General features: G+C 52.5%; 1 protein-coding gene across 1 annotated transcript in view; it reads left to right on the top strand.

The window, feature by feature from the left end:
* Window positions 1–25,464, top strand: part of LOC116940697 (complexin-1) — a 336,567-nt gene that overhangs the window by 165,235 nt on the left and 145,868 nt on the right. The window contains exon 2 of the mRNA XM_076065821.1: window positions 11,077–11,182. The gene's annotated coding sequence lies outside the window, so the exon portion shown is untranslated. The remainder of the gene's footprint in view (window positions 1–11,076; window positions 11,183–25,464) is intronic.

Raw genomic sequence — 25,464 nt, 5'->3', positions numbered from 1 at the left:
CCGTGGCTAGGGCTTGCCAGGGGTTGTAGGAGGCAGGAGTCGCGGAGGATTTGGAGGGGGGGTGGGGGAGTTTCTCCAGATTCTGTGACTTCCTCCCACACGCAGTCACACTCTCAGCGATGGTAATTGAGGTAATTGGCCAAACACCCCGATGCAGAATAACTTTCCTTACCTTCATCATCATCAATATTATTATAATATTCCTGATTTGGTCCTGCGTCTCCACCCTCCTTCACCCCCGCGCCCCCACCAACCCCACCTCCACTAACCACCAATGTTCAGCGTGGTGAAGTATGGTCCGATAACAGTCGCCGTGATCAGCAGGGCACGAGACAGGCCTTCATCCAGCGGTGCACTGACAAACGGCTGCACGTTATCGCTGTATTATCATTATTATTATGTTGGACTTTTTTCGCAGCGTACGTAGCCAACCGTGCTAGCTAGTCAGAGGTGCGACGAAAATCATCATCATCATCACCATGATCATCGTGATTGCTATTTGCATCGTATCGCCACGTATCGAATTTGTGAGTTGTGTACATTTTATAATAACGGAACGTGGCAGGCGATCGAGGTGGATGGGGGGCGTTGTGGCAGGGGGGGGTGTTGGAGTGGGGGAGGGTGGGGGGCACGAGTTTGCTGCCCGTTACAGAGCGAGCCGCTCCCGTCGTCCCGAGCGCGCCGTGTCGCGATAATCGATAATCGCGTTGCCATTAGGGGGTTAATTGTCTTCCCGCCTTTGTATCTGATTGCCGCGATTTAGCCCCGACTTCAAGGGGGCGCGCAGGGAGACAACGAGAGACGGCAAGCGGTCGCCAGCCCCGCGACCCATTCTGCTCCACCCGGATCTTGGTTCGCCCCTAATGAGACGAGAGAAGCCGTGGAGGAGGTGGGGGCGGGCGGGTGGGGGAGGGGGATGGAATGGGGGGGGGGGTGGTGGCGAATTTGGGAATGTCATTGCGTCGTGCGACACTCACCCCTTACTCACCTGTGGAACTCACCCTTACTCACCTGTGGAACTCACCCCTTACTCACCTGTGGAACTCACCCCTTACTCACCTGTGGAACTCACCCCTTACTCACCTGTGGAACTCACCCTTACTCACCTGTGGAACTCACTCCTTACTCACCTGTGGAACTCACCCCTTACTCACCTGTGGAACTCACCCTTACTCACCTGTGGAACTCACCCCTTACTCACCTGTGGAACTCACCCCTTACTCACCTGTGGAACTCACCCCTTACTCACATGTGGAACTCACCCCTTGCTCTCTGCGAGCTCACCGCTACCTCCCGCGCGCACAGCCGAGTCGCGGTGAACAGCCGTGCGGTTCCATCCCCACTCGCCGGCTGGTTTTCACGCGATGGTGATGATGATGGTGATGACTGTGAGTGTGGATGATTCTGGTGATGATACTGATGCTGCTGCTTCTGCCGATGATGATGATGCTTTACTGTGGCTCGGGCTTTTGACGCACACTCGGAAGGTTGAGAGTTCAAACCCCCCTGTTCGAGTGTCGACTCATCGTCATCATCATCATCCATCACCGTTTATCATAGATTTTTGGGTCAGCCAACTAATACAGTGATCACTTTTATAAGTTTGATGTGTCGGGTGGAGGAGTCTGTACTACACACTCTCTACTGACGCGATCTGACCAGAAAATCAATTATGAATCACAATATCGCTCGCGAAAATCCGCACGTGTTAAACATCATCATCGCCATCATCATCATCATCCTCCTCCTCCCTCTGTGGTCGATAAAATGAACTGTACCACTTTGTGGGAAGACGTCATGTGAATCGATCGACTGGTTCTCACCAACCACACAGATAAGCAGAGGGCACAGAGAGAGAGAGGAGGGAGGAGCTGGGGAGAGAGGGGATGGGGAGGGAGGAAGAGGATGGGATGGGGAGGAGGGAGGGGATGGGGAGGGAGTGTGAGTGAGTGATTGGTGACACGGAGACGAGCGGCACGAGACGTCAGCTCGGCGTGGCTGTAATTGCCACGGCGGGGTGGCGAAGGCACCCGCAGCTTTTCCCCCGAAATAAAATTGCTACTGGGATTTTAAGTGTTAAATTATTTACTATTCTTATGCATATGTGCGCTATTATTATTGTTGTCATTGTGAAGCGGCAAGAGCGCTCGACTCGCAATCAAAACGGCGCGAGGTGGGTAGACGGGCGCGGTGCTGGCCACTCACCTCTTCATGTGCCGTTCCGACCTTCACAGGTGCTCGATAGCAACACTTCCCCCAACAGTCTGTTAAGATCTTTGTCTTCGTCTTTGTGGGGTGGTGGCCCAGCGGGTTAAGGCGGTGTTGTGACCGCACTGTATTACGAGTTCGATTCCAAGCCACCCCCTAGGTCGACTCAGACTTAACAGCAATTGCGTCAACAGTATGTGAGGCTAAACGGGGAGAAAGCCTCAAGACCTCTTTGTTTCAGGCTAGTACCACGCCCGACCGCTTTTGTCTTCCCAGTGCACGCCGTCGATTCATATATATGTAAACCCACCACGCAAGCGATAACGCTCAAAGTCTCGTACAGACAGGTAGATGCACCCCCTTGTTCTACTGCCATCTCGCAGCCAACGAATTCGGGTGGCTTCGCGCATCACTTTGTGATCCACCAACCCTTCCTCTTCCACAGCCCTGGGTCACAGCCGCGCTTCGCCCAATCTGGCTACCCCCCCCCATGCCCTACCCCCTCCCCAAGGACATCGCCGCCTATGCCCCCCATACCCTTCAGCCCCCCACCACCACCGGGACGGGGTTCTGGGCTCACGCACAACTCTCAGCTGCATTAAACATTCATCGTCTGATTTGCATCACTCGGCACTTTTCCTCACCACACGCCCGGCCCATCCATTATTGAGCGGCGTGGCAACAATTTCGGATGTGGCCGTGCAATTGTTCCATCTGTGCTGGAGTGGGGGGGGGAGATGGGGCGGCAGTGGGGAGAGTGGTGGATGAGAGTCTGGGTTTTAATGCTCCCAATGCTGATGTTTTGTTTTGTACGCGGACCTGTGTCTGTTGAATTGTAATGCTGCTGTCATTTAAATATCCAGGCAAAGATTTGCTCCGTCTCGAGACGCTTAGTCAAGAGGCGTCCCGATGCGCTTCAGGTGTTTGGCCAGTTCCGTGAGTTCGCGATTAGCTTCGTGTGTCCGCAAACCGGAGGAACCGAGATAGCTCAATATCCATACGAGGGGGAGACAATCAGCACCACCGTCACCCCCCTCACCCCTGGTGAGATGTTAACTACCTCGCCTGGTATACAGGAGATCGTGGGTTCGATCCCGAGCCGGACGCCTGCTGCTGCTGTATATTTGGAGTTTGCGTGTCTCTCTTGCCGTGGTCGCGTGGATTTTTTTTTCTCCAGGTCCTCCGGTTTTTCCCTCCACATTTAGAATCAACGTGCGTGTTTAGATTATTTGGTTACTCCAGTATACATTTCCACATAATAAGCCACTTCGTTGAGCTATCATTTGTGGCCAGGTTGCTTCTGCAAAATAGCTATCTTACGGCTCCGTGGGCCTTATCTGGTAAAATAAAAATTATTTTAAAATAGTTTCGTGTTCCAAGTTAATCTCTCCATTTCAAGTACTAACAAACTATTTACTTTTTTTTCTCCCTTTCCTGGCTCAAGACCTGCCCAGAGTCCGAGATGCGGCGATATGGGGCGCGTTTCAGGGCGATTTGTCCGTGCGGGCGGAATGACTCGGCGCGTGTGGAGTCCGTGTGGAGTTCCACCCCGAGCCGGGAGCTTCGCGTCGGCCTCTGGCTTCGCGCCCATCGCCAGTCTGCAGGTCGCGTTAACCTCAGATCCCCCCCTTCTTGGCCCGGCAGTGCCCGCGCGAGATCTCCCCGCAGTAGATTATCCCGCCCACTCCCATCCCGTCCTAATGGAATGTATTAACATTCCATTAGCGCCACTAGGACGGGCAATTAAGCTAATTTTGCGTTATATTTTTGGATCAAATCCAATCGCTATCCGAGATCACTGCCAGTGTAATTTCGCTCAAAAGGCATCGCGCAGCGCGATTCGGGATTCGATTCGTTTACTGTGCCCCTGGGAACAGCATCACAGGCTCTGGCTACGTTTGCCCAGCACCACAAATGGGATGCGTGGCTTTGGCTTTGTTGGCCAATCGGAGACCGCGTCCACCGTGGAGACGGAACGACGAAATCAGTTCGCGCGCCGCTGGATTGTCGCATCGCGAGACCGCGAGAGATGGCGACGGCGGTTTGGGGAGTCCTTCATCCGGCAGCGGATTGATACTGACCCATGATGACTACAGTTGGTTGTGAGGTTACTGACCCATGATGACTACAGTTGGTTGTGAGGTTACTGACCCATGATGACTACAGTTGGTTGTGAGGTTACTGACCCATGATGACTACAGTTGGTTGTGACGTTACTGACCCATGATGACTACAGTTGGTTGTGAGGTTACTGACCCATGATGACTACAGTTGGTTGTGACGTTACTGACCCATGATGACTACAGTTGGTTGTGACGTTACTGACCCATGATGACTACAGTTGGTTGTGACGTTACTGACCCATGATGACTACAGTTGGTTGTGAGGTTACTGACCCATAATGACTACAGTTGGTTGTGAGGTTACTGACCCATGATGACTACAGTTGGTTGTGACGTTACTGACCCATGATGACTACAGTTGGTTGTGACGTTACTGACCCATGATGACTACAGTTGGTTGTGAGGTTACTGACCCATAATGACTACAGTTGGTTGTGACGTTACTGACCCATGATGACTACAGTTGGTTGTGACGTTACTGACCCATGATGACTACAGTTGGTTGTGACGTTACTGACCCATGATGACTACAGTTGGTTGTGAGGTTACTGACCCATAATGACTACAGTTGGTTGTGAGGTTACTGACCCATGATGACTACAGTTGGTTGTGACGTTACTGACCCATGATGACTACAGTTGGTTGTGACGTTACTGACCCATGATGACTACAGTTGGTTGTGAGGTTACTGACCCATAATGACTACAGTTGGTTGTGACGTTACTGACCCATGATGACTACAGTTGGTTGTGACGTTACTGACCCATGATGACTACAGTTGGTTGTGACGTTACTGACCCATGATGACTACAGTTGGTTGTGAGGTTACTGACCCATAATGACTACAGTTGGTTGTGAGGTTACTGACCCATGATGACTACAGTTGGTTGTGAGGTTACTGACCCATGATGACTACAGTTGGTTGTGAGGTTACTTACCCATGATGACTACAGTTGGTTGTGACGTTACTGACCCATGATGACTACAGTTGGTTGTGAGGTTACTGACGACTGAGCAGAGCCGGACCCGCGCCTGTATGAGCGGTGGGATGGGTTTTTTTTGGTCTGCAGGGCTCAACCCTGTCACCTTTGACCTGCATCGGCCTAATTTAGCTCGCCGTGTCACTCACGGGAGGTGGGGGGTGGGAGGGGAGGGCTTGTGGGGGCGTTGGCTCGAATGAAAGGGAGGTGATTGGCGGATGGAGCGAATGCGAAGGGGTGATGGAGTTTTGGTGGGTTGATGGAGAGAAGGTGGCTGATGTTTTGTGAGTGGATGAGACGGCTGATGTCACTGTGTACAGCAAGGTACTCGTGCGAGCTGCTGTGGTTCATGGTTCTGGGAAGGTAGTGGGGGTGTGGTGTGTGGGGGGGGGGCGTCGGGAGGGGCTGATGGGGCGAGGGGAGTAAAAGGCACCGCGTCACGTGGTCCCGCATCGACCCGCATGTCGAGTTGAGATTCTCACCAAATGGATCACGGGCCGGACACACACACGTACACTCACACACACACGCATGCAGACACACACATTCAGACTGACAAACACGCACTGACACCCATCTCAGTGGCACACACTAACCACATCCCAGCTACAGCCACACGTACACTCACACACACACGCAGACATCTATGCCGCAACCACAAGAAGACAAAGATCCCCCGTATAGCCTTTGGCAGACTGTTGGGGCAAGTTCTGTTAGCGAGCACCTATGATGACCGGTACGTCACACCAGGGGGTGGGTGGCAAACACCACTGCCCGACCGCCTTTGTCTCCCCAGTGACGATGTTTACTACACACTGCATCAGGTACTCATTTGAGGCTGAGTCGATCTAGGGGAGGCCCAGGACCGGTTCAAATAATCGTCACTGGTGTTGGCCGTGAGCGGGAATCGAACTCGGGTCGCCGGGTCCCGCATCCATGGACACACACACATCCTCGTCATATTCAGTTCTCAGCAGCGCACACGCACATGTCAGCTACACCACACACACATGTCAGCTGCACCACACACACACATCTCAGCTGCACCACACACATCTCAGCTGCACCACACACACATCTCAGCTGCACCACACACACACATGTCAGCTGCACCACACACGCACATCTAAGCTGCACCACACACACATCTCAGCTGCACCACACACACATCTAAGCTGCACCACACACACATCTCAGCTGCACCACACACACATCTAAGCTGCACCACACACACACACATCTCAGCTGCACCACACACACATCTAAGCTGCACCACACACACACATCTCAGCTGCACCACACACACACATCTCAGCTGCACCACACACACACACTTCTCAGCTGCACCACACACACACATGTCAGCTGCACAACACGCACACACACATCTCAGCTGCACCACACACACACATGTCAGCTGCACAACACGCACACACACATCTCAGCTGCACCACACACACACATCTCAGCTGCACCACACACACATGTCAGCTGCACCACACACACACACATCTCAGCTGCACCACACATACACATGTCAGCTGCACCACACACATCTCAGCTGCACCACACACACACATCTCAGCTGCACCACACACACACACATCTCAGCTGCACCACACACACATCTCAGCTGCACCACACACACTTAGCTGTACCACACACACACATGTCAGCTGCACGACACACACGCACATCTCAGCTGCACCACACACACACATCTCAGCTGCACCACACACACATGTCAGCTGCACCACACACACACACACACTTCTCAGCTGCACCACACACACACATGCCAGCTGCACCACACACACACATCTCAGCTGCACCACACACACATCTCAGCTGCACCACACACACATCTCAGCTGCACCACACACACACACACATCTCAGCTGCACCACACACACACATCTCAGCTGCACCACACACACATCTCAGCTGCACCACACACACATCTCAGCTGCACCACACACACTTAGCTGTACCACACACACACATGTCAGCTGCACAACACACACGCACATCTCAGCTGCACCACACACATACATATCAGCTGCACCACACACACACATCTCAGCTGCACCACACACACACATCTCAGCTGCACCACACACACACACATGTCAGCTGCACCACACACACACACTTCTCAGCTGCACCACACACACACACATGTCAGCTGCACCACACACACACACATCTCAGCTGCACCACACACACACATCTCAGCTGCACCACACACACATCTCAGCTGCACCACACACACACACATGTCAGCTGCACCACACACATACATCTCAGCTGCACCATACACACACATCTCAGCTGCACCACACACACACATCTCAGCTGCACCACACACACATCTCAGCTGCACAACACACACACACATCTCAGCTGCACCACACACATCTCAGCTGCACCACACACATCTCAGCTGCACCACACACATATCAGCTGCACCACACACATACATCTCAGCTGCACCACACACACACATCTCAGCTGCACCACACATACACATCTCATCTGCACCACACACACATCTCAGCTGCACCACACATACACATCTCAGCTGCACCACACACACACATGTCAGCTGCACAACACACACACACATCTCAGCTGCACCACACACACACATGTCAGCTGCACCACACACACACATCTCAGCTGCACCACACACACATCTCAGCTGCACCACACACGCACACTGGCAGCGAGTCGAGTGTTACATCACATTACCGCACCGTCCATGCGGGCGCAGATATTATTCTATCTCGATCGAATTCTGCATCGTTTGTTTTCAAACGAGCCCAACGGACGGATGGCGAGGAGGGAGAGGAGGGAGAGGAGGGAGGGAGATCACAACCGTGCCCTTTACATCACGGGCTCCAGGTTGAGGGCATTCGCCCAGCAATGGGCACGGCCATGCCCCGCGCGCTGCCCTTCCTCCCATCAAGAATTCAGGTGGCGTGGCGCAAAAGATGGAATCCGTGCTCCTCTCTGGGGTGATTTATAGTCGACACATCTCAAGGCTGTGCGCGTGCGTGTGAAGCTTCGTTGGTGGATGTGCTCGAGCAAATCCAGGTGGGTATAACAACTCAACCCATTCGTCAACAACGCCGTGGCCTAAACATACGCCGTGCTGGGCGGAGTGGGGGGGGGGAATAGATAATAAATAGGCGACGTTTCGGGAAATGGTCCCTCTTCATATAGCGTACGTGTAAACAATGGTGATTCCAGCAGACAGTGTGCACGTGGAGCAGCACCATGGGGGTGGGGGTGGGGTGGTGGTGGGGGGGGAGGGGTGGGGTGGTGGTTGGGGGGAGGGGTGGGGTGGTGGTGGGGGGGCTCCCACCGAGCAGCGATGTTGGAGAGGGCACCCTACGTCTCCCATGTCCACCGCCTCGGTACAAAACCCCGAGGTGTCAACCCCCCCCCGTACCCCCGAGCGACTGCTGCGGGGTCTGGCAGAAGGAAGGAAGCAGCGGTGGCGAGGGTGTGGTGGAAATATCACCGGCGTAGTCGTCCGTGATGGACTTTTATCTTTCTTTAGCATCAACTATCAACCCGAGCGGCCCAACGCTTCGGCCACACCGAGAAGCCGTCTGATGGTTGGGAATTTTGGGGTTTGACTAGCATTTATTTATTTATTTATTGGGGGGGCGGGGTTGGAGGGCGGTGGACGCACCTCTGTTCATTAGGAAGGCACGACCCCCCCCTCCCTCCCCAACACACCCCTCCCGATCTCGCTCTGTAATCACTGCTCCTGCGCTCCGCGGCCCAAGGCATCGTCCCTTCATGCCCAGACGCGCAAGCCTTGAGCCGCGCGGTGAAGGTCGTAATATGAATATAGAGACGCGACCGCAGTCAATTACAGCAGCGTCATAGACGCTCCACCCTCTCTCTCTCAGGTCCCACTCTCAATCTCTCGTCCCCCAAAGGTCCGTGGCACACTGAACCACAAGCCACGTCATCATCTCGCCTACGTCCCCACCCCCTCCTCTCTCTTCTAATGTCCGTCGTGATTTTTTCGTCGTTTTGTGAAAGGGACAAACATTGGTGCTTATCGACTTCACCTTAAACGATTAACCTGGTGCGATGTCCAAACGTTGGTACCGGGGAGACAAAGACGGTCGGGACGCCACCCGAAACTGTTGACAACCACAGGGCGTCAATGCCGTCTGGCTTGGTTCTTCTGGGTTCCACTCCAGTGTCCGTCTCGCTCCACCTCCCCTCCTCTAGCCCATCGCCTCCTCCGCCCCTCCTGATTACATCGACAGAACACGTTTTTTTTTGTTTTTGCCACGTCCTATTCAGAACCTCCGTGTTGCTTGCCCTGGACATCTGTGAAAAAAAGCAATAAAAGCCCATCGTATTCCTCGAGTATAAATACAGATTTTCAGTCTCCTTCATAGCGCACAACGTGTCCCGTCGCATCACAACCTCCTCGACCTGATGACATCCAGGACGACGCTTTCTCGCCACTTTGTCTTCCGAACCTCCAAGCTGTTTACCCGACGTGGGGCATGTTTACCACGAAGGCCGTTAGCAGCGCTCCTATCTCCTCTATAACTCAGCAGCAGCAGCAGAAGCCTCAGCCTCATCCTCGTCTCTACGTGACAGCAGGCGGCTCTGTGACCTTTACAGGACCCATTTGGGAAATGGTCTCCATTGATCTAAAATTAGATCTCTGGCTCGATATTTAATATTCTCGTGCTCCGCGCGCCGCTAAAAGGGATTCAGATACAGTCACTAAAACGTGTTCGCACGACACGAACGTCAATAACCGGTGTCCGTGAGCCGTATGTGGCTTTCGCGTGACGGAGGAGCGAGCCGGGGGAGGTAAGGGGGTGGATGGTCGGGGAGAGGGGGGGCGGCACGCGCCTCAATCGCCACGATACGAGCTCGATAGGTGAGCGATTAGACATCGATTGATCGGTTAAAACCGGTTCGCGCGCCCACGATACGCTTGGTGAATGGTGCGTGTGAGAATTGATTCTTCCAGAACGGTTGCAAATGATCAGCGGGGTGGAATAATAACCCGCCGTCCTCCACCACCGTCGGGCGATTTGATGAATAGCGACTTCATTGGAAAATCGAAATAATCATTAGCAGCGTCGTTGGCGAGAATATAAATAACAAAATAGATAGACGGACAATGTCTCCTTCACAAATTCGCCTCTCCCGCCCCGCGACCTTCTCGGGGTGCAGAATTTCAGGAGCATTGATTCAATGCAAGCAACAATTCGGGACCGGTTTGGACACGCAGGTGTCTCATCACCTCCGATTAGCACGGTTGGCTTCGTACTGTGCGAAATATTTTCAACATACATACCTACATAATCAGCAGAGTCAGGTTCCAATGTGTTTACTTTTTACAATGTGGTGAGTGGGAGTGCCTCGATTGGCTGCAGCGGTGACGTGAGCCAAGATTATCCTCACAAGATTTACGAATGGAAAAAACATCGATACTCACACACGTGAATAGATTAATTTCACGTGAGTTTAAGCACACATATATATCAATGGATACATCGAGGCAAACTGTATGCTCATGACACATACGGCGAATTAATCAAATAAGAATATGCAACATGGAGAGAATGCCAATCCATACGAGACGAAACATTGTTGTGTTTTCTTGAACCAAGTCTTGACACGATTCGTCACAATTTATGGAATCACTGTGGGGGCGGGGGGGAGTAAAATGTTTCAGAAAGTCCAATCTCCTCCCTCTCCCACCGTCTTTGCAGCGTCAAGCGGTCGTCATCGCCCGTGCTGCTTTTGCGTGCTGCACAGGAGACCCCGACCTCCAAGAATCGCTCTTACAGGCGGATCTATAAACTACATATATACCAGGTAAGGCCCACTGAACTGTATAGATCTTTTTCAGAAGCGACATGGCCCCAAATGATAGCTCAACGAAGTGGCTTTATCACGTGGGAATGTTATTCCAGGCAAATGCTCCAAACGCATGGTTCTAAGTATGGAGGTTAAAACCGGAAGACCCGGATATAAATCCACGTGACCACGGGGAGAGAGACCTGCAAACTCCAAATATACAGCAGCAGGCGTCAGGGTTGGGATCGAACCCACGACCTCCTGTATACCAGGTGAGGTAGTTAACATCTCCTAGCCACCGTGATGATGAGAGAGAGAGACACGCAAACTCCAAATATACAGCAGCAGGCGTCAGGGTTGGGATCGATCCCACGACCTCCTGCAAGCCAGACGAGGTAGTTAACATCTCCTAGCCACCGTGATGATGATGAGAGAGAGACGCAAACTCCAAATATACAGCAGCAGGCGTCAGGGTTGGGATTTAACCCACGACCTCCTGTACACCAGACGAGGTAGTTAACATCTCGCTGCCGTGGCAGCCCATCGCCCGGCTCCAGGTCTTCCCTTCCATATTGGTCACCGGTCTCTGGGTGCCACTCCAATGCCCGTCTGGGTCACCCGCTCCTCTCCACTGTGCACACGCGTCCCACCCACCACAGCCTCCTCTTCCCAAACTCCAAGTTACCATATCCGCCTCCATCCTGCACACGCGACCAACTCATCGCTGCCTCCTCTCCCCGATTACATCTATAACGCCCTTCTGTCGCATTCTATTCCGAATTCCCAAGTGACTTTTACCCTATCCCGTTATGAAATCCTTTCTCTTCTCCGCATGCGACTGTAGGACATGTCCAGCTGCTTTTTGTGTTTAGTTTTGTTGTCATTTCCCCGCACCTCCGATTAGCACGGTTGGATACGTACGGTGTGAAATAAGTGCAACGTACGTGCATGAATGTTTTGGTTTTGTTAAAGTCCAGCTCTCTTGTCCCGACAGTCACGCAGACTTGACTTCTGCCCCATACACCTTCCATCCCAGGTCTCCCTTTGCGGACGAGGTTATTTCCCCGCTCGGCGTGGAGTCTATAACACGCCCGAGAGGACGTCCACCACGGAGGTGGAGCGATTCATTCCGCTTTTTGTGCCGCGGGAGGAAGGTGGTTTGAGGATGCATCACCACAGGACTGGGGGAGATGGTGCAGGCTTGCGTGGGCATTCATCCAGCAGTGGATAGGTCATGGCTGCTGCTGCTGATGTGTCACACGCCTGATCTTTGGTTAAGCATATTGATTTAGGTCAATCAATCAACGCTTTATTTAACCGGGTGTTTGAGATTAAATGACTTTTTAAAATTGAAATTCAGGCGAGCAATCAAAAGATAGGCATCATTTTACATAATATTATTTCGACGAATGTTTGATCTATTAATTAAAATCTACATTTGCTTTGAATCAATGAAAACACGTGACGCGTTAATGTTCTCAATGAGACATTCTCCAAACATGCCCAATGCATGACCCTCACCAAAAAGGAGCCTTCATGCTCGGTGAGGTATCTCTGGATAAATCGAAGCTCTTTGGTAAAGTTTGTTGCATATGCGACACGTTTTTACCACGGTGTGAATCGCTTACGGTACAGTCTGCGTGTGTGCGTGTGTGCGTTGGGAGCGGTGGCACAGCAGTTAGCGCACGACGCTACGAACCCGTCGTTCTGGGTGCAATTCCAGGCGAAAGGATAACACCAGTGGCACGTGGTATCATAATATGTCCTAAGCACCCACCCCACCTCGTGCAATGTGTGGCGTGTGCGCACGAGTGTGTGTACGCATCAGCACTGGAAAGACAAAGGCGGTCGGGCGTCGTCCTATCCACATCGTGTGCCATTCCATCCTTGGCATGTGCTCGCGAATGGCGTATTGCCCTCCTTGGGAGGATCTCTCTCATATTTGTGATCGTGGCTGTGTTATTCGACGCGATGTGCCTGTTTATGAGAGAGTATTACACACCGCCTGTCGCTCGTGAAGTCACCCACCCCACCGACAGCGCAGAAATCACGGCCACCGTACGATGCAAGACGGGGGAGCGCTTACACAACCCCCCAGCGAGGGTTTGCAAAGAGTCCGTGACAAGCGCGTGGAGAATAACTGAACAAACCCCGGTCGAGAAAACGACCAGGCATTCGAACATTTTCGACACCACTCGTGTTGCGGGGCTCAGCCCGGTCCTGACAAATTGTTCCCGGCGTTGCTCTTTGAGAGACTCAACTTGAACCGGCCTCCGTGATGAAATGGCAGCGCATGGATAATTCACTCCGTTTGTGAATTAATATTGAAAACGGCCGCTTCCCAAAAAAAAAAATGCGCGTGGGAAAGGGCCCATTAATGTTTAATTGCGCCATGTGCCATGAATAATGGGTGGCAATGAAATCCGGCGCCTTGCGCATTTTCATCGAGGAACCCGAGGTTACGCGGAAATATTGCCGGCTCTTGAGAATGCGTGATTCTATTCTATGTGTGTGTGTTTTTTTTTTTTACCGAAGTCCATTTGGCCCGGTAATTCGACCTAAATGTGTTTTACGCCTTATGACCGCGATATCTTTTCCGTTATTTTCGGCACGGAAATGTTTCTCTCTCTCTCTCTTCCCCTGTCTCGCTGCCCACCCCCCCACTCTCCCCCAACGCCCAACTTCTAATAACCACGAGCTGCTGTTTCAAGCTTTTAGCTTCTTGGACCGCCCCTTGCGCACTTTTGTGAAAATGACAGCTCTCGCGAAAGAACTCACGGGCCGCGTGATCGTCGCGCGTATCGATTCGCGCGCTCGGAGACGCCGTAAATACCCAGAGTGGCGTAAAAAAAAACACAACCACGCCGCGCGCGGGGGAGCAGAACAATAGCACGCGGGGACGGGATTGGCACTGCCAAGGGATCTCTCACTCGAGGCAATCACGAGTCCAATCCCCTAACCCCCCATCCCCAACAAGAGCTTAGTTTCTGCGACCCCGGCACACCTCGTCCAGTATACCTCATTTAATGTCGTTCTCGACGGAGTCGCCGTTGACTTCGCCATCGTCGTCAGCCAATCGTTTTTGTTGTCATCGTCGTCATCATCATCGTCATCAACGATCAGAATTAATATTCGGCGAGATATTAAACTCTAATCACAACCACGCACCGTGTTCATCCACGTACCGTATTCACCCACGCACCGCATTCAAGCAGACCCTCACCCTCACCTCGCAGCCATCAACGTTGGGCCAACCTTGGCAAGTGGTTGGAACCGTTGGGCGATCAGCGTCGGTTCGACGTTGGCTTAACGTTTCATGTTTACCAGGGGCAGAAGATGAACGCCGACTCACTGTTCATTCGAGCAGTGAATCGCTTTGACTTAAGCGTGTCCGAGGAGCTTTATGCATCCCTTACAGCTCCTCCTCCTCCTCCACGACTTCACTTATCGCAAAGAGTCACCGTGAAGGAGCATTCAGGTGACGAGAGACGCAAGTTGGTAGCCGCTTGCGGTAACGGGCGTCAGGGGATCGGCTCGTGGAGCGAGCTGACAGCCGAACAGGAGACGCGAATAATATGATCTGCCTCTGCCTGCCGCGGAAGGTGCCGCACCATGTTTTCAGTTTCAGTTTCATTTATTTGGTATAGCCCTGTGAGCCATTCGGCTCTTGCATCGGGTGCAACCGCAACAAACAAAAAAACATGAACAAGAAAGCATCTTTAAGTGACTATACCATGTAAACGCGGGACCCCAAGACCCACATTTCAGAGCGGCCAGCGACTCGGGGGTGTTGATGATGGGGGAGCTGATATGGCGAAGAAGGAGACGACGCGTTTCTTGATTTAAGCGAAGTTGTTACGAATTTGTTTTTCATTGAGGAATATTCTGCCACCAATTAGGCGGCCACGTGCGTATGCTGGGGCGCAACTGCGGGGGTACGTGGCAGCGTGATGCGACCTATAGGGGCCCAGTCGGACACAAAGGGGACCCCGAATCAACAAATAAACAAGTACCGTACAAACATGTTAAGAAGCTTTTTTTTCCATGTAAAAATGTGTTTTATTCAATAAAAAAAATACCTGCGGTCTACCATGGAACATATCAATAGAGCGGGATAAAGTTGCGCGATCCACCCCGTTTGAGGAAATCCTCAGCCGATTGGACCAGCATGAAAGCAAGATGCATGATAACTTAATTGTGAGCATTGTAACGTTTAAATATGTTTTGCTATTAATACTGTCACTGTGAGGCTGTCCTCTAAACCCAATACACGACGCAACTAAAGTAATATAATTACAGTAGATAGTCATACCCGACATGTGATTGTATACGAGTTCTAAAAAGACATGCGCAGCTGTTTCAGCAAAAGTGAGTCGAGGGAGAAAGGAGGGGGGGAGCCCACAGTCGGATCTCGCCAGACCCATCCCGTCGAAGGAGGTCGTTGCGCCCTTGTGAATGTATGTTGAACTTCTTTCGCGCCGTACGTAGCCAACCGTGCTAATCGGAGCGTGCCGGTAAGGACACCGAACGGAACACGCGGTCGTGGCTAGCAGGCCTCGACATTGGCGTTTAGGTCCTCAGCTTGGTACATGTGGCCAAACCAGTCAGAAGCCAGAATGTTGCCGATCGGAAGCTAAGCAGGGTTTGAACCTGGGATGCTCTTGGATGGCGTGCCCCCCCCCCCCCCCCCCCACCATGAATGTTATCACAGGCCACCGGTCAGAACGGGGACAATGCGGGTACATGTAATTGTTGTACCGTATTCGATGCTCCCACGTGTACGCTTCTCACGTGGCGAAGTATGGTCAAACAAACACGTTGAGCAGAAACGGTGTGGACAGGTCCTCGTCCAGCAGTGTATTGACATGGGGATTGTACACGATGTTACTCATATTGTTTCTGTCCAACGTATATGTGAGTGAATGTACGTATGTATGCGCGTGTACACGTGTGTGCGTGCGCATGTCTGTATGTAAACAGTGTACACGTGTGTGTTGCGTGTGTAAACACAAGTGAGTACCTGATGCCGTGTGTAAACACGAGTGAGTACCTGATGTAGTATGTACACACAAGGTGAGTACCTACTGCCGTGTGTACACACGAGTTAGTACCTGATGCAGTGTGTAAACACAAGGTGAGTACCTGATGCAGTATGTACACACACACGTGAGTATCTGATGCAGTGTGTACACACGAGTGAGTACATGATGCAGTGTGTATACACACGTGAGATTCTGATGCAGTGTGTACACACGAGTGAGTACCTGATGCAGTATGTACACACGAGTGAGTACCTGATACCGTGTGTAAACACGAGTGAGTACCTGATGCAGTGTGTACACACAAGGTGAGATTCTGATGCAGTGTGTACACACGAGTGAGTACCTGATACCGTGTGTAAACACGAGTGAGTACCTGATACCGTGTGTAAACACGAGTGAGCACATGATGCAGTGTGTATACACGAGTGAGTACATGATGCAGTGTGTACACACGAGTGAGTACATGATGCAGTGTGTATACACACGTGAGATTCTGATGCAGTGTGTACACACGAGTGAGTACATGATGCAGTGTGTAAACATCGCCACATGAGAGACAAAGGCAGCCGGGCGTGGTGTTATCCATGCCGACCTTCTTAGGCACTACTCGCTTACAGCACTTGCCCCAACCGTCTGTTAAATGCTATAGGGGGAACCTTTACCTCTGTACGTGTGTGTGTGTTGTACAGCGGTGATCGGGGCACCCTTGATGATGAATACCAATTTCCGCCGCACAGGCCGAGCCGAGACGAGGCAGCTGTATCTGCGCCGCAGATTGAGCGGCGATTGGCAGCGGCAAATAGACTCCTTGAGGTGCAATTTATTTCGTGCGACGAGACACAATGTCTGATGAATTGAAGGTCAGATTTCATTTCAAATTACGCTTAAAAATCCTCATTTTTTTCCCGTTTCTCCCCCCCCCCACACACACACCCGCCACCAGCACCTCTGAGAGTATCTGAATGGCGGCGTTTGTAGCAGAATCTGCTATCCGGTACCACTTCATAGACACGTGCCCGACAAGTCAGTGCAGAACATGTCCCGGGCACAGCGGAGGAGTTGTCGGGGGGGGGGAGAGGTGAGGGGGTTGTCTGGTGGACTGTTCCATTCAACTGGCCAGTCGGCCCGGTGGGTGGCGTGTACCAACATCACCCCCCTCCTCCTCCTTCCAACACAGCCCCTGCCCCCTCCACCCAACGTCCACCCTCTCCTCCGACCCGCAGTTTCGAGAGAGTGGGAGACATGGGCGATAGAGAACGCGAGAGACCGCACAGACAGACGGACAAAGGAAGGGAGATTAGATAAATATACGGGCAGAATTGGAAGGTGAGTGACGCAAGGAGAGAGGGCGACAACGATGGATAGACACACGCGCACCCACACACAAGGCGAGAGGCATGGTGCGATGAGATTAGGAGACGGCCCTAGAGTGGGAATGACTTTTCGTGAATGGGACAACGAAGCAAGGGCAAGGCGGACAGCGGAACAGAGAAAGGGGGGCAGTTTGAAACTGACTGAGAGACCGACGCCCAAGCGACACCGACACACGTGCAGGCGAACAGACACACGCGGGCACAGACATACACATAGACACACCGAAATAGACACGCCGGAAACAGAGCAGACAGACAGGCAGGCAGACACACAGAAACAAACAAACAACATCAGACGTATAAACAAATAGACAAGCACACAGCCGTACACCTAGACAGTCAGACGCACCCACAATTGCGCACGCAGACGCAGGAGCACAGGCAGACAGGAGAGAGACGGGGGGGGGGGGGTGGCAGGAAAGAGGATAAAAGGTGGGAAGGGTGGGGGGATGGATGAGGAAGGGGGGGGGGGGTCTGGGGTGTAATTTACAGAGCAGATAACTCGTGGGCCAAGGTGAGACCTTCACATTGGCAGTCGCTTGGAGCGTCCGCCTACTGAGCAGAAGTTAAAACCAGATCAAAGGCTCCCTGTTCCACATCTGACTGCCGTGGTTGATGCACTCTATTACACTTTTTATTTTATTTTACCAGGTAAGGCCCACTGAGCTACTGTATAGCTATTTTTCAGAAGCGACCTGGCTACAAATGAAAGCTCAACGAATTGGCTCATCATAATGTGGAGATGTATAGCAGCCAAATATTCTAAATGCATGTACCTATATGTGGAGGGAAAACCACGAGGACCCCGAGAAAAATCCACGCAGCCACGGGGAGAGAGAAGCGCAAACTCCAAAATCCAAATATACCATATCCTCCACCCATCACAACAACCTCCATCCTCCTCCACCCATCACAACAACCTCCTCTTCCTGATTACATCCACCAGTACTATCTTGCCAAACGTGTGAATGTGTGTACAAGTAACTCAAACCGTACGATGTTTAAAAACTCTCAATTGCCAATGAAATTACAAAAGCAAAAACCCAGCGCTGCCGTTAACGTACTGTGAGAAATGAATAATAATGAATGTGTGGTAGTATGTATGTTGAATTTATTTCACACCGCACGTAGCCCACCGTGCTAATTAGAGGTACTGGGGGACCTCGTGGTGGGAGAAGGCTGCGAATTCAGTTCAGTGGAAGGGGGGGGGGGGGCTCGTGGTGATCGGTGGTCATGGGGGGTGGGCAATCTGAAGAACAATGGTGAGAGTATTGGGGGGAGGGATGACTTTGTGTGGTCTTGGATTGTTGTTGTCTTGCTGCCTTGCCCAAGCTTGCAATTGGTTATTGACAACTCTGAAGGAATATATGTACGAGTTATATTTGTACTTCAGAGTATTCTTTATATATTTATAAATGTATATATTTAAATTTATATATTTTAAATAAATAATATATAATAATACTCTTCCTTAACTGTTCTCTATCTAACTCGTCTCCCTTTATTGTATCAGAATCAGCATCTGTATTTATCCTGGAAGAGTCCGATGACCTATGAAGCACTTTTTTCACAGACGTAATCTGATAACTCGCTCCTACTGGACATTTGTGAAAAAGGGCTTCATAGCTCATTGTACTCTTGCAGGATAAATAAAGATTGCGATTATGATTCGCATTGATTATGGTTGTGGTGAGACGCTGGTTTGGGGGGGGGGGGTGATTGCGGTTGTGAGGGGCGATGGTGGTGGTTCGTGATGAAGGGGGAAGAGTGTGGTGGTGGTTAATGATGAAGGGGGGTAGATGGTGGTGGTTCGTGATGAAGGGGGGGGGGTGGAGGGTAGATGGTGGTGGTTGGTTATGAAGGGGGTAGAGTGTAGTGGTGGTGGTGGTTCGTGATGAAGGGGGAAGAGTGTGGTGGTGGTTCGTGATGAAGGGGTGGTGGTGGTGGTTCGTGATGAAGGGGGGTAGAGTGTAGTGGTGGTGGTTCGTGATGAAGGGGTGGGGGGTTCATGATGAAGGGGGGTAGAGTGTAGTGGTGGTGGTGGTTCGTGATGAAGAAGGTAGAGTGTGGTTCGTGATGAAGGGGGTAGAGTGTGGTGGTGGTTCGTGATGAAGGGGGAGGGGGGTGGTGGTGGTGGTGGTTCGTGATGAAGAGGGTAGAGTGTGGTTCGTGATGAAGGGGGTAGAGTGTGGTGGTGGTTCGTGATGAAGGGGGGGTGGTGGTGGTGGGGATTGGTGGTGGGGGCTTGGGGGCGGCTGAGGCTCCGAATTCACGCAGGCGACGGGCGCCCCCATTAATCTGCACCGGAACCCCGACTGGCGTCCACATCACTCACGGTCATGGCCTGCCTGCAACCACCACAACCACCACCACCACCACCACAATCATCTCCACCACCACAATCATCTCCACCACCACCACCACCATCCCCGCCAGCAACGACAGCCGCCATGAGCCACTGAGGGACGGTGACATTACCACAGCGCTTGTACCAGGCTAGGTGACCAATACTCTTCCATCGGAATGGCTGCGCCTCTTCCTCTTTTTCTTCGTGTCTCCTGTCCCACCAATGCGGCTTTGTCCCAATATTCTGCACAGGCCACCGCTGCTGGTGCCGGCATTGACACGTCTTGAGGAGGAGTGTACTGTGGTTGCTTGCAGGACATCTCCGGAGATTGAACCACGTGGTTTACTTCTCCTGACCAAGCACATCGGGTCGATGAAGTTGCATCTGCCGAAATCACGCGCACTCTCTCTCAGTCTGTTTAGGCTCGGCCGTGTGAGCCACGTGGATTGAATTGGAGCCAGATGCGAGCTCCTCACCGGGGGGGGGGGGGGGGTGATCCCTCGCCGGCTCCATTCAGCAGCTTGGTCGCTCGATTTTGTTTTCTCATTTGACATTTTTTTTATATTGTTCGCCGTTCGATTTTTTTTCTGTATCGTTTGTTTGATCTCTTCACCGCTCTCTCCAAGCGGACACATCACTACCGTTGTATTGCATCTGATCTGTACGGCGACAGAGCTTCGCCCCCCACCCCCCTCGAGCGCGTGGGGTTGTCTCCGGGTGCCCCCGCCTCCTCCCCCCCACGTGAATAGTAACACGCATCATGAATCGGCTGAAAATATTTACACAGAAAAAAACAAAACCCATTGCAGCAACAGCAGCAGGACCCTCCTGAAAAAGAGTCAAACGACTAATCGTGGCGCTCCTGGATAAAGAAGTAAGTTATTGTATTGTTATTGTAATCATGTGCGACTCGTTAGTGTGAAGCTCCACCACCCCTCCACCTCCTCTACTACCACCCCTCCCCACCACTCCCGCACCACCACCCCTCCCCTCCACCACCTCCCCTCCCCTCCCCACCACCCCCTCCACCACCACCCCCTCCACCACCGCCCCTCCACCACCACCCCCTCCACCACCACCCCTCCCCGCCCCTCCACCACCACCCCTCTCCACACCACCACCCCTCCCCACACCAACACTCCTCCCCAACCCCTCCACCCCTCCCCACCACCCCCTCCTCCACCACAGAATGCATAATATGGTGAAGGAGGAGGGGGGGTGCATAAACCATCACGCCAGCTCAGGGGTCATCCTCGCAGCAGCGGCTTCTGGCTGGCCATGGAACAAAGACCGCGGGCACCGCATCATCGCGCGGCGCTTTCAGATGCGCTGCTTCTGCGGCCGTCTGGAACGCTCTCCCATTTGGAGCTCTGCACTTTTCTTGAAAATCATCATCCAGATTGAAAACTTCATTTCTTTAGAACTGCCTTTTTTGTGCTTAGTTTGTTTCCCCCACGTACATACGAGCTGTGTGACTGTCAGGGAACCCACCCTGGAGGGGGGGTGGGGGAGCGGTGCTGCCCTCCCTGCCCACCCAACCTCCGTCCCGGCTCAGTCGTCTTCAATCAAACACCGCCCCCCATCGCCCTCTAGGGAGAGTCTATCGGAACCAGTTTTATGTGGCTCCCTCTCCCCACTATTATTATTTTCTTTGCAGCTTTTCAAATGATTTCCTCTCTTTCTGTGTGAAATCGATCTCTTCCAAACCCCCCCCCCCCCTTTTTTTCCTCTCCGCGCATTGCTCAAAGATAACGCGGAATCCGCTGGAGATCTCTCCTCACACACGATCTCTCGCTCGCTCGCTGGCTCTCTCGCTGGCTCGCTCCCTCGCTCTCTCGCTCGCTGGCTCTCTCGCTCGCTCTCTCGCTCGCTCTCTCTCTCTGGCTCTCTCGCTGGCTCTCTCGCTGGCTCGCTCGCTGGCTCTCTCGCTGGCTCTCTCGCTGGCTCTCTCGCTCTCTCGCTGGCTCTCTCGCTCGCTGGCTCTCTCGCTGGCTCTCTCGCTGGCTCTCTCGCTCGCTGGTTCGCTCGCTCGCTCTCTCGCTGGCTCTCTCGCTGGCTCTCTCGGCAACCCGTCAAAGCCAGCGCCGATGAATGTGTCTCCTTACAATGGGCCAGTGCAGGGAAAAAATATGTATTGCTATATTATACTTGAATGCTACAACGTCTATGCTTTCTGCCTTCACAAATCCGAACCTAAAATAATATTAACAACTATTGGATTATTATCGAGGAGAGCCATGCTGGGTCGTAGGTCCTGCCGTTACATTGGGTGTTTAATTGAGGATGTTTTCAGCCAGTTAATGATGACTTGTGTCTATTGTACACGTGGGAGGAAACCGGAGTACCCTGAAAAAAACCCACGCGTGCGAGGGGGCAACGCTCAATCCTGGCGAGCCCGGAGTATGGCACCTCCTCGACGCCCATGGGATGGGAGTTTCACATCATCTGTGTGGTGATCCACCAATCCTTGCCGCTGCCTACACAGTGCTGGGTTACTTCCGTGCGTCACCACTGCAATACTGCACCAGAGTGGTGAAGTATGGTCAAATAAACCCCTCCCCTCCTCTCCCGGAACTGCATCGAGGTCGGGAGGCCCTCATCCAGCAGTGGATTGACAAAGTGCTGTTCGTATACATGCCTATGTTTGCAATGGACATGAGTGTTGATTGGCTAGGGCTGACTTTCCATCATAGTGGTGGATGTCTTCAGAGTGCCAGGCAATCATTTAATTTTTGTGGTTGTTGTTGTTTGACTTGCATCCCACTGGGATTTTTTGCACACAGCGTTGGTGTACGGTGCTTTTTTCAGGAATATTTTTGCTGTGTTTTTTTCCCATGGATTTTCTGTTTGCACAGTCACATAGTCACTTTAAGATGTTTTTCTTGTTCGTGTTTTTTGTTTGTTTGTGGTTGCACCTGATTCAAGAGCCGAATGGCTCACAGGGCTATACCAAAATAAACTGAACTGAACTGAATTCGTGAATCTATATGCGCGGAGCGTTCAGTGTTAGGGGCCGTCCATAAATGACGTCACGCACCTGGGGGGGGGGGGGGTCAGACATTTGTGACGATGTGTGACGATGGGGGGGGGGGGGGTTTAGAAATGTGACGTCACATCAAAATGCGCAACTTTAAATAAATATAGACAACACGTTCTACTTAATTAAATATACTTTTTAATAAATGTCTTCTTTACAACATCAGAGTGCAGTGCCACATTAAATACGTACTACAATGACAATAATTTTAAGCGATTTGAAGCATGGTTTCTTTTTGGGGGGGAGCGGGGCTTTGTGACGTCATATTTGAGGGGGGACCTGACTTTGTGATGCCGTGTGACGAAGGAGGGGGGGGTCAAAAATCGTCCAAAATCGCGTGACGTCATTTATGGACGGCCCCTTACCCCCTCGTGGAGAAATCATAACACTACACGAACCCTCTGCTGAGGCGGTCTCGTGGTTCATATCAGACCTCGACATTGGCACATAGAGGCCCATGGAGACACAGAGAAACCCAGAGATACTCATGGAGACACGGCACATTAAAGACAGGCCACAGTAGCGCGATTGTGGCCATGCAAGTTTGTATGCTGAACTTTTTTCGCACCGTACGCGGTCAACCGTGCTAAACTCTGGACCGACGGAGCAGTAAACCGACTGTAGTCTGCACTCCTTCATAAAGCGCGGCTTCTTGAATTCATAAAACGTGTGTGGGGGGGTTGTTTCCGAACCTCAGAACTTGCCCTCAAAATGTCACGCAATCTTCACCTGGAGCCAACTGATCCCTCTGTGTGTGTGAGTGTCTCATCTCTCCGTGTTCTGTGTACAGGTTGACTACCGGTGTCTCTGTCTGCGCCTGTATTTGTTTGTCGCGCGCATGCTACTGCACGTCATCCATGTGACATGGGGAGCGGTAGCGTAGCGGTTAGCACGCTGCGCTACGAACCCGGCGACCCAGGTTCGATTCACGCTCACGGCCAACACTGGTGACGATCATATGCACCGGGTACTGGGCCTGTCCGAGGCCGATTCAGCCTCAAATGAGTACCCGGTGCGGTGTGTAAACATTACCACTGGGGAGACAAAGGCGGTCGGGCGTGGTGCTGGCCATTCACCCCTCGTGTGCCGTGCCGGCCTTCATAGGTGCTCGCTAACAGCGCTTGCTCCTACAGCCTGCTAAGGCTATACGGGGGAACTTTGTCTTCGTGTGTCTGTAACCCTGTTTCTGCTTGTATCTGTGCGTGTGTCTACGTGTCTGTGTGTTTGTCTGTGCTTGTGTCTGTGCGTTTGTCTGTGCGTTTGTCTGTGCGTGTCTACGTGTCTGTGTGTTTGTCTGTGCGTGTGTCTACGTGTCTGTGTGTTTGCCAGTGCTTGTGTCTGTGCGTGTGTCTGTGCGTGTCTACGTGTCTGTGTGTGTTGCCAGTGCTTGTATCTGTGCGTGTGTCTACGTGTCTGTGTGTTTGTCTGTGCGTGTGTCTACGTGTCTGTGTGTTTGCCAGTGCTTGTATCTGTGCGTTTGTCTGTGCGTGTGTCTACGTGTCTGTGTGTTTGTCAGTGCGTGTGTCTGTGTGTTTGTCTGTGCGTGTGTCTACGTGTCTGTGCGTTTGTCAGTGCGTGTGTCTGTGCGTTTGTCTGTGCGTGTGTCTGCGTGTCTGTGTGTTTGTCTGTGCGTGTGTCTGTGTGTTTGTCTGTGCGTGTGTCTGCGTGTCTGTGCGTTTGTCTGTGCGTGTGTCTGCGTGTCTGTGTTTGTCAGTGCTTGTGTCTGTGCGTGTGTCTACGTGTCTGTGTGTTTGTCTGTGCGTGTGTCTACGTGTCTGTGTGTTTGCCAGTGCTTGTATCTGTGTGTGTCTGTGCGTGTGTCTGCGTGTCTGTGTGTTTGTCAGTGCTTGTGTCTGTGCGTGTGTCTGCGCACATGCCTGGCGCGTCACGTCCCGTGAGACTCGGTGATTAATGATGGACGGCTCCGCTTTACTGCGAATCTATGAATCGAGGTCGCGGGGATCTGAAAACGAGACGCTCCGCTCAATTTGGCCACTTTAGGCGACGGCGAAGAGCGCGCAAGAGAGAGAGAGAGGGGAGAGAGAGGGGAGAGACACCGCAGCACAGAGAGAGAGAGGGGAGAGAGGAGAGACACCGCAGCATAGAGAGGGAGAGAGGGGAGAGACACCGCAGCACAGAGAGAGGGGAGAGACACCGCAGCACAGAGAGAGAGAGGGGAGAGACACCGCAGCACAGAGAGGGGGGAGAGAGGGGAGAGACACCGCAGCACAGAGAGGGGGGAGAGACACCGCAGCACAGAGAGAGAGGGGGGAGAGAGGGGAGAGACACCGCAGCACAGAGAGAGAGAGGGGGGAGAGACACCGCAGCACAGAGAGAGAGAGGGGAGAGACACCGCAGCACAGAGAGGGAGAGAGTTGGGAGGGAGGGGAGAGACACCGCAGCACAGAGAGAGAGGAGAGACACCGCAGCACAGAGAGGGAGAGAGTTGGGAGGGAGGGGAGAGACACCGCAGCACAGAGAGAGAGGGGGGAGAGAGGGGA

The sequence above is a fragment of the Petromyzon marinus genome, chromosome 9, assembly GCF_048934315.1.
Source record: "Petromyzon marinus isolate PM22_M1 ecotype Great Lakes invasive population chromosome 9, UKy_Petmar_22M1.pri1.0, whole genome shotgun sequence".
Classification (NCBI taxonomy): domain Eukaryota; kingdom Metazoa; phylum Chordata; class Hyperoartia; order Petromyzontiformes; family Petromyzontidae; genus Petromyzon; species Petromyzon marinus.
Note: the sequence above shows the minus strand (reverse complement) of the source record. Positions and strands in the feature narration are given on the sequence as shown.